Source organism: Cupressus sempervirens, chromosome 11 (assembly GCF_028749045.1).
Source record: "Cupressus sempervirens isolate cs-2001-9-10 chromosome 11, ASM2874904v1, whole genome shotgun sequence".
Classification (NCBI taxonomy): Eukaryota; Viridiplantae; Streptophyta; class Pinopsida; order Cupressales; family Cupressaceae; genus Cupressus; species Cupressus sempervirens.
In genome coordinates this window covers 73,538,684-73,546,072 of record NC_143128.1, presented here as the reverse complement: position 1 = coordinate 73,546,072, position 7,389 = coordinate 73,538,684, and positions in this window count along the sequence as shown.

The window sequence follows — 7,389 nt, the reverse complement described above, 5'->3', positions numbered from 1 at the left end:
TACTAGTCATGTGATCAAAATTTGACATATATCTCTAGTTATTAGTAGTTTATTTAGTCATATATTGTTGTTTTTGTACTAGTGTTCTATGCCAAAAGCCACCAAGGAGAGTGCACAACCAGAAAAGGCAAGCCTCGTGTATGTTGAGGTCAATACACCTAATGATGATGAAGAAGAGGTTGAGGAAACTTAGAAAATTAACTTACCTCCACACATAGTTATTAGGATTGAATCCATGCAAGTGGATAATACTCATATAACTATAGATGATAAAGAAAATCCTTTTGCAGATTATGGGACCAACATTGTTGACAATATTGCTACCTATTCCAGCTTAGATGAAGAAGATAATGAGGAAGAAGACAAAGAAAGACTAAAGAAGAAGAGAAGAAAATGGTAGAACAATAAAGAGAAATGAAGAGGATTGAATATGAGAAAAGGAAAGCATAAGAAGAAAGAAAAGAAGAGGAAAGAAAGAAAGAAAAGAAAGGAGGAAGAAAGAAGGAAAGAAGAAGAGGAGGAGAAAGAAATAAAAGGGGAAGTGGAAAGAAGGAAAGAAGAAAGGAAAGAAGAAGAAAGGAAATTTACTAAACTACAATAAAAATGGAAAATTGTGATGCAAGAATCAACATTCTTACCTAATCTAAAACATGTAGAGATAGAATTTGGGAAGCTAGACTTTCAGCATGAGGCTAACATACCTTATGTCACACCAGTAATTGCTTCTACACAAGTAGTTACATGCAATCCAGCAGCTACCTCAACAATAGTAGTTACTAAATTGCCAGTGGTATCTAATGATGATGATGATGATCATAAGGGTCTGATGACTTCTTTGAGTAAGTTATTGGAGAAAAACAAATCTGTTAAAAATCTAGAGAGAAGTTTGGAAAAAGTTCTGGAAAGAATATAGAAGACAATACAAACCACCGTTATATAACCTAATATTCAGAAGAGGCAAAAGAAATGATAAGATCATTTGATGCAGAGTTTACCACTTTGTCTAATATTGCTTTTGTGCAAGCTTAGACTAAGCATGATGCATCATTGTTTGACACAGTATGCGCAAATGTCATAAATGACTTACAAACATTGAATGTTTGCATAAAGGAGATGAGGAAGAGCATAGATGAAGGAAATAAATTGTATGGACAATGTGTAATGTTGATGCAGGAGCATCTTGCATGGGAAAATTAAATTATTAGAAAAAAAAAAAAAAAAAAATTGTGGAGGAGAGAGAAAGTGAAGAAAATAGAAGGAAAAATAATGAAAAAATAAAATAAGGGAAAAAAGAGAAAAGAGGAATTTCTATTTTCAAGGTGCCTAGGTGGCATAAATTTTTTTAAAAAAGAAAAATAGTTGTCATTCCATTAATCGAGGTGTGTAGGTAGAAATTCTAGAAAGTTTTGGATAAATCATGTATTTAATATTTGTTGGGTGCTTAGTTGTATTTGGGTGAGAATTTAATATTTATTTAAAGGTAGTTGTATTTACCTTTTATCCCACATTGGTTGTGTTTGTAATTTCTTGGGTTAGAAGTGCCTATTTAAGGAAAGCTTATTATCATTTGTAATCAAGTTGGAGAAATAGAAGCTTTTCAAGTGTAAGCTCTTGTAGTGAAGCTCTTCTAATGTAATCTCTTGTAAGGAAGTTCGAGAAATAGAAGTTCTTGCATTGTAAGCTCTTCAAATGTAATCTCTTCTAATGGATTTCAAGTATTAATGGATGCTTTATGAAGCATTTTTGTCATCTCTCTATCTCCATCTTGTTGCATTTTTTTGGTTGTGAGTTGGTACGGGTGGTGTGGCCCTTTATCAAATGTCATACAATTACCTATCAGAATTCGATAACCTAATCAAAGGCAGTTTGAGTGAGCTTCAAACACTCACTATCAAATTACAGGAACCAGATGTGAGCATTAGGATATTGAAGTAGAAATTGAGAATGTTTACAATGCTATCAGAGACATTGATTTTGATAAGAAAGTATTAAGGAGATTTTGTATCCTTGGAGAATATTTGACTCCTAAAGTTAGCATTTTGTAGAGGCAATTGGAGGAGTGTCTAGCAGCAAAGGCATCCTATGACAAATTTGCATTGTATGACATCATTTTGAAACTTAGTCAATTTTCCCAAATGTTGCATCAATACCAAAGGGGGAGATTGTTGGCAATATGGCTAGGTAGATGAGTGAGTGTTGTCATTTATGGAAACATACATATTCTGATATTTCATTGTGAAATCAGAGATAGAAAAATTATCTAAGTATTGGACAGTTTGCAGTAGCACAGAGATAGTTTCGGTATGTACGAATAATAAAGTCTGAGTTAGCACATGTACAATTGAAGATCGATAGTTGATAGTCATGATGATGTATGTCAATGTGCAAATATGTACAAAAAGTATGGCGTTAGCTACAGAAGACTTACTAGTACAGGTAATTGACAAAGCAAAACATAGTACGGCAATAAAAATGAATTGTACGGTTTGAGGAATCATTTTGGAAACAATATAATTACTTAACCATGATGGACCAACATCCTAGATGTTTATGCGAGTTACTTTTATAATTATCCAAGTGTATCGAAGCTTCAAGGCTAACTGATCAAGAGTTTTGATAATTTACAAGGTGTAAGTAAAGATCATATCTTGCATAGCTAAGTAGAAGTGAATATGTGATGTGAACTATTGTGAAGGAAATATATGTGATATGTGAGCTTTGTGTAATACTAAATATGATGAATGATCAGAGTGGGTGCTAAGTACAACAATGAGACAGTATTGTATGTATATATATACTTGTGAAGAAACTTATATTGCATGTTAGGGCAATGGGCTCTTCTTGCATACATTGTAATTGTTCTACCAACTCACAACAAGGTTAAAGCAACTCCTAATAGGGTTGAGGCTTTTAACAAGGACTTGAGATACTATATGTATATGATAGACTCCTCACAAGGTCAATGTCCCTAACATGATTCTTTTGATTAGTGGATCATCTTGTGGGTATCATCCCCACCGGGTTTTCCCTAGTTAACAAATAATGGTGTTATGAGTTCTCTATATGCACGGTTTTATTTATTGTTCAACATTATTGGTTTACTTACATATGCATGTTGTAAAGTAATAAAGAATATCCAATTGTGGGCAAAAGTTTGTAGAATACTGATTCACACCCCCCCCCCCCCCTCTCAATATTATCTATTTCTAAGAGAAGTAGGTTTGGAATAAATTCTCTTAGTCCAAGTACATTTTTTTTAAATGTTTGGTGGTTCACAATCATTATCTTGCTTGGGATAATCTTTGCATGTATATATTTCAAGGCCCCTCAATATGTGTTTTGTGTAGTTTGTTGCCCATATTTTCATTTAATGCTCTTTTGTCAAGAAGATTTGACACTTTTGGTGGAGTGTTAGGGGCCTCCCTTGCTGACATGTTTCTTCTTTGTCTAATTTCTAGGATCACTTGCAGTAACCCCCTCCTAAAACCTATTTTCTTTATGTCTCTTAGGCTATTGGTCCTTCCTTAATTCTTAGACGTGTTGGCAAATAGATTTGTGTTGGAAATTTGTTTAGCACTCCCCTCAGGATTCGTAACAAGGGCTTAATCACCTCCTATATACTATAAGTTGAGTGGTTGTATCGAGCATTGATAGATCAATCTTTTGGTGCAATGACAACCCACTCTAACAAGTGGTATCAGAGCTTGGTCACAAGTTCAAACCCTTAGACCCTTGGGTAATGCTAAGGGGGAGAATGTTGGAAATTTGTTCAACACTCCCCTCAGGATTCATGATAAGGGCTTAAACACCTCTTGTGTACTATAAGTTGAGTGGTTGTATGGGGTATTGATAGATCGGTCTTTTTGTGCAATGGTAACCCCACTATATCAATTTGTCCTTTGAAAAAATGGTTAAAAGAGTTGACTCAATTCGCCCAAGAAGAAGAATTTAAATGCTACCAATAGTTGGATGAGTTATCATTGGATTAATAACTCTCCTCTAGATTGTGAGGTACAACTCCTTACTAGAAGATATTCAAAGAATTGAATGTAGATTATGTCTTTGACTTGAAGACATGAAGGCTATTACCATTCACTTCATCAACATGAAATGAATGTGTTTGCAGAAATGAATAATTAAAAGGAAATCCAACAAATGATCACATGATCATTCATCAAACCCTTCCTATTGCAGAGAAATCAAAGGGAGATAAATATGTCAATCCACATAATATGAATACATAAACCAATAGGTTCATTGACTTAACATGAAAGTACAAAGCCATGTTTGAAATATGAAAGAAATAATTGTACTAGAAGATCAATTTCAATCAAAAAGATAAATAATTAGACCACAAGATCTAATGCATATAACTTTCTATTTATTTCATATATGTAGCAAAATAACCACAAGATTATTCGCCCCTACAAAACCATCAAGTCATTCACACATAAAAGTATTAACTTCCCTTTTGATTCCCTGCTACCATTTACATTTTATAAAATGCCTTCTCCCTAGTAGACCCCAGAAAGGAGAACCATTTTTCTTTCTATCCTTTGACAATGTATAGAACTTTCAAATTACTTAGTTATTATATTTGATTCTTGGAAATCGAGTGTTTCCCAAAATATTTAGTGGATATCTTCATAACATTCAATTGTGATGACCCAATATTACTTCTAATACTTTTACATGGTCACATGATATTTCAATTAAACTTTCCATAAGGTACCCCTACATGTTTGGTATAAGTCTTAATATTTCATCTCACCAGCACCCTATATATTTTCAAGATAGAGCTATTCAAATGTAATTGTTGCCACTTTGACCTTCTCATGAGACTAGCGTTAATAGGTGGTATTTGATATATGGCCTCCAGACATTTATCATTCTGAGAAATATATGTGTTCTAAAGTATCACCCTTAAACATCACACACTAAGCTAGAAATTAAGGCTGAAAAAATAAGTTGAGTTTGACTATTTAACACTTTTAATCTAAGAATCAAGCCTTGGTGTGTGATGTTTAAGCTACCCCATTCTAAAGTTCGCTAAAATCTGTGCAAATCTTTGATATGTTCTGGAAAAAAAATGGAAAATTTGAACTCATCCACGACATCTATTGATCCAAATATACAACCAAATCTCAATTGATCTCTATACCATGTCATTGATTCATGCAAACTCAATCATTTTCTTTTGAATCCTTGCATCAATTTTTACCTGTTTATGTCAAGTGTGTCATGGGCCTACTGTCACCAAAATGCAATTTGCATATATCATGCTATCCATGATTCGGTGCACATTGAAAAGCTCGTTGATTGGAATATGCAAACATCATGACATTGTTGACATTTCCTAAATTGAATAGCTTTAAAACATTTTTTGAGCCATTAATAACAAACTCATTCCATAAGTGCACAGAAGTTCTAATCTTTTTATTTTACTAATGGATGTTGCATTTACCCTTTTGTTATATTGATAAATATGTCTACCAACGCAATGAGAAAACATAGATTTTTCCATTCAGTCTACATATCTTAGGAACACTTCGCCTTTGAGTTTTAGCATCATTACATGTTTGAAACTCTGAATTTGGGCTTAGTGTACCTGCACGGATCATTGCAAATCTGCATTTTCAAATCATTAGATTTGAACTTCAAATCTTGAACCAGTGAACTTGGGTTGTGAGACTGTAATTCTAAATCTGCACTTTTTATCTCTTTTTATCTCTTTTTATCTCTTGACTCTAAACTTTGAACCCACTTTATATTTGCAAATCTGAACCATGAAGCCGAGTTTTGAAGCATTCAAAATTTGCATCTTAAACTTGGTTTCTCACTAATGAACTGACATATTTGAACTGAAAGCTTGTGTTTTAATCTGAACTTCGAACCAGCAAAAGTGAACCTTGAACCTTGAATTTGAGGTCCAACTTCAAAGCTTACCTCAAACCTTTACTCTCGCAAAACGTGGACTTCACATTATAAATATAATCAATATAAGATGTTGGGACAATTTGGGAAATTTCTTTATCAGGCCTAGATATCAAAGTTTAAAACTAGGGTGTTAAAAGCATGCTCTAGTTGGAAAGGAATAGGAAGGATTTTCAAGATGTTAGGATTGAGGTGATGTGCTTATGATGAAAAAATATTCATTTTTTAGATGAGATAATTATGGCTAAGTGTGAGTTGAATGTAGGTACGTTGTTTGCATGGTTAGCACAAGATTATTTCTAAGATTGATCCTTAGATAGTTGTGATCTTGTTAACTAGGCAAGAGCTTATGGATGTTAGTTAGCAATTCGCTTTGGCAATTAATTACATTCTTCAATTATGCAGGTACTTTGATTTTTTCATTTTACACACATCCCTTGAGGGTGGATTGGTGTTGTTGGTTGTTCAGCTAAATAGACTTCAATATACATGTAAGATTGAAATAATATTAATAAGAGATAGTTGTCCCTAATCTATCTTATTTTTTGATCAAATTGTTAATCAATATTATTTTGTTTCTTTATGTTTTAATAAAGTTTAATCCCTCTTTTGATTTTGATTTTTTAAATTACAAAATTATATCTATTTCTTTTCAAATTTTTATTCTAATTAAAATTTAGCACTTATTATTAAACTATAAAGTTTCCTACATCAAAAGGAATTCAAAATTAAATCATCAATTTTCCAAAGGAATACATAAATTTTTTTTCACGTCAAAAATAAGATTATTGAAAATGAAAATTAAATTACCATTGGCAAGAAGCATGTTGCTTAAATTCTTTTACCTTCATACCAAGTCAGCTATCAGAAATCCATATTTTTTGATGCAGGAGCATCTTAAATAAAGGGGAGACATGTTGAATGTAAAATTTTAAATTTTAAATTTTAAATTTTAAAAAAAAAAAAAAAAAAATTGTGGAGGAGAGAGAAAGTGACGAAAATAGGAAGAAAAATAATTAAAAATGGAAAACAGAAAAAAAGGGAAAAAGTGATTTCTATTTTCAAGGTGCATAGGTGGCATAATAAAAAATAAATAAATAAATAAATGGTTGTCATTCCATTTATCGAGGTGTGCGGGTAGAATTATAGAAAGTTATGAATATTGTAGAAAGTTGTGGATATTGTAGAAGGTTATGGAAGTTGTAGAAGGTTGTGGATATTGTGTAGGTGGAATTCTAGAAGGTTGTGGATAAGTCATGCATTGGGTGGTAAGTGCCTATTTAAGCAAGGGATATGAGCATTTCTAATCAAGTTTGAGAAGTAGAAGCTAGAAGGTGTGAAGACTCTTATTTAGGATTTCTCTTATGTTGAAGAAGTCATATCATCTTGTGGGTGTTGTAAAGATTTTTCAAGAATAATAAAATTATTTGTGAAGCATTTTTTTTTTTTTCTTGG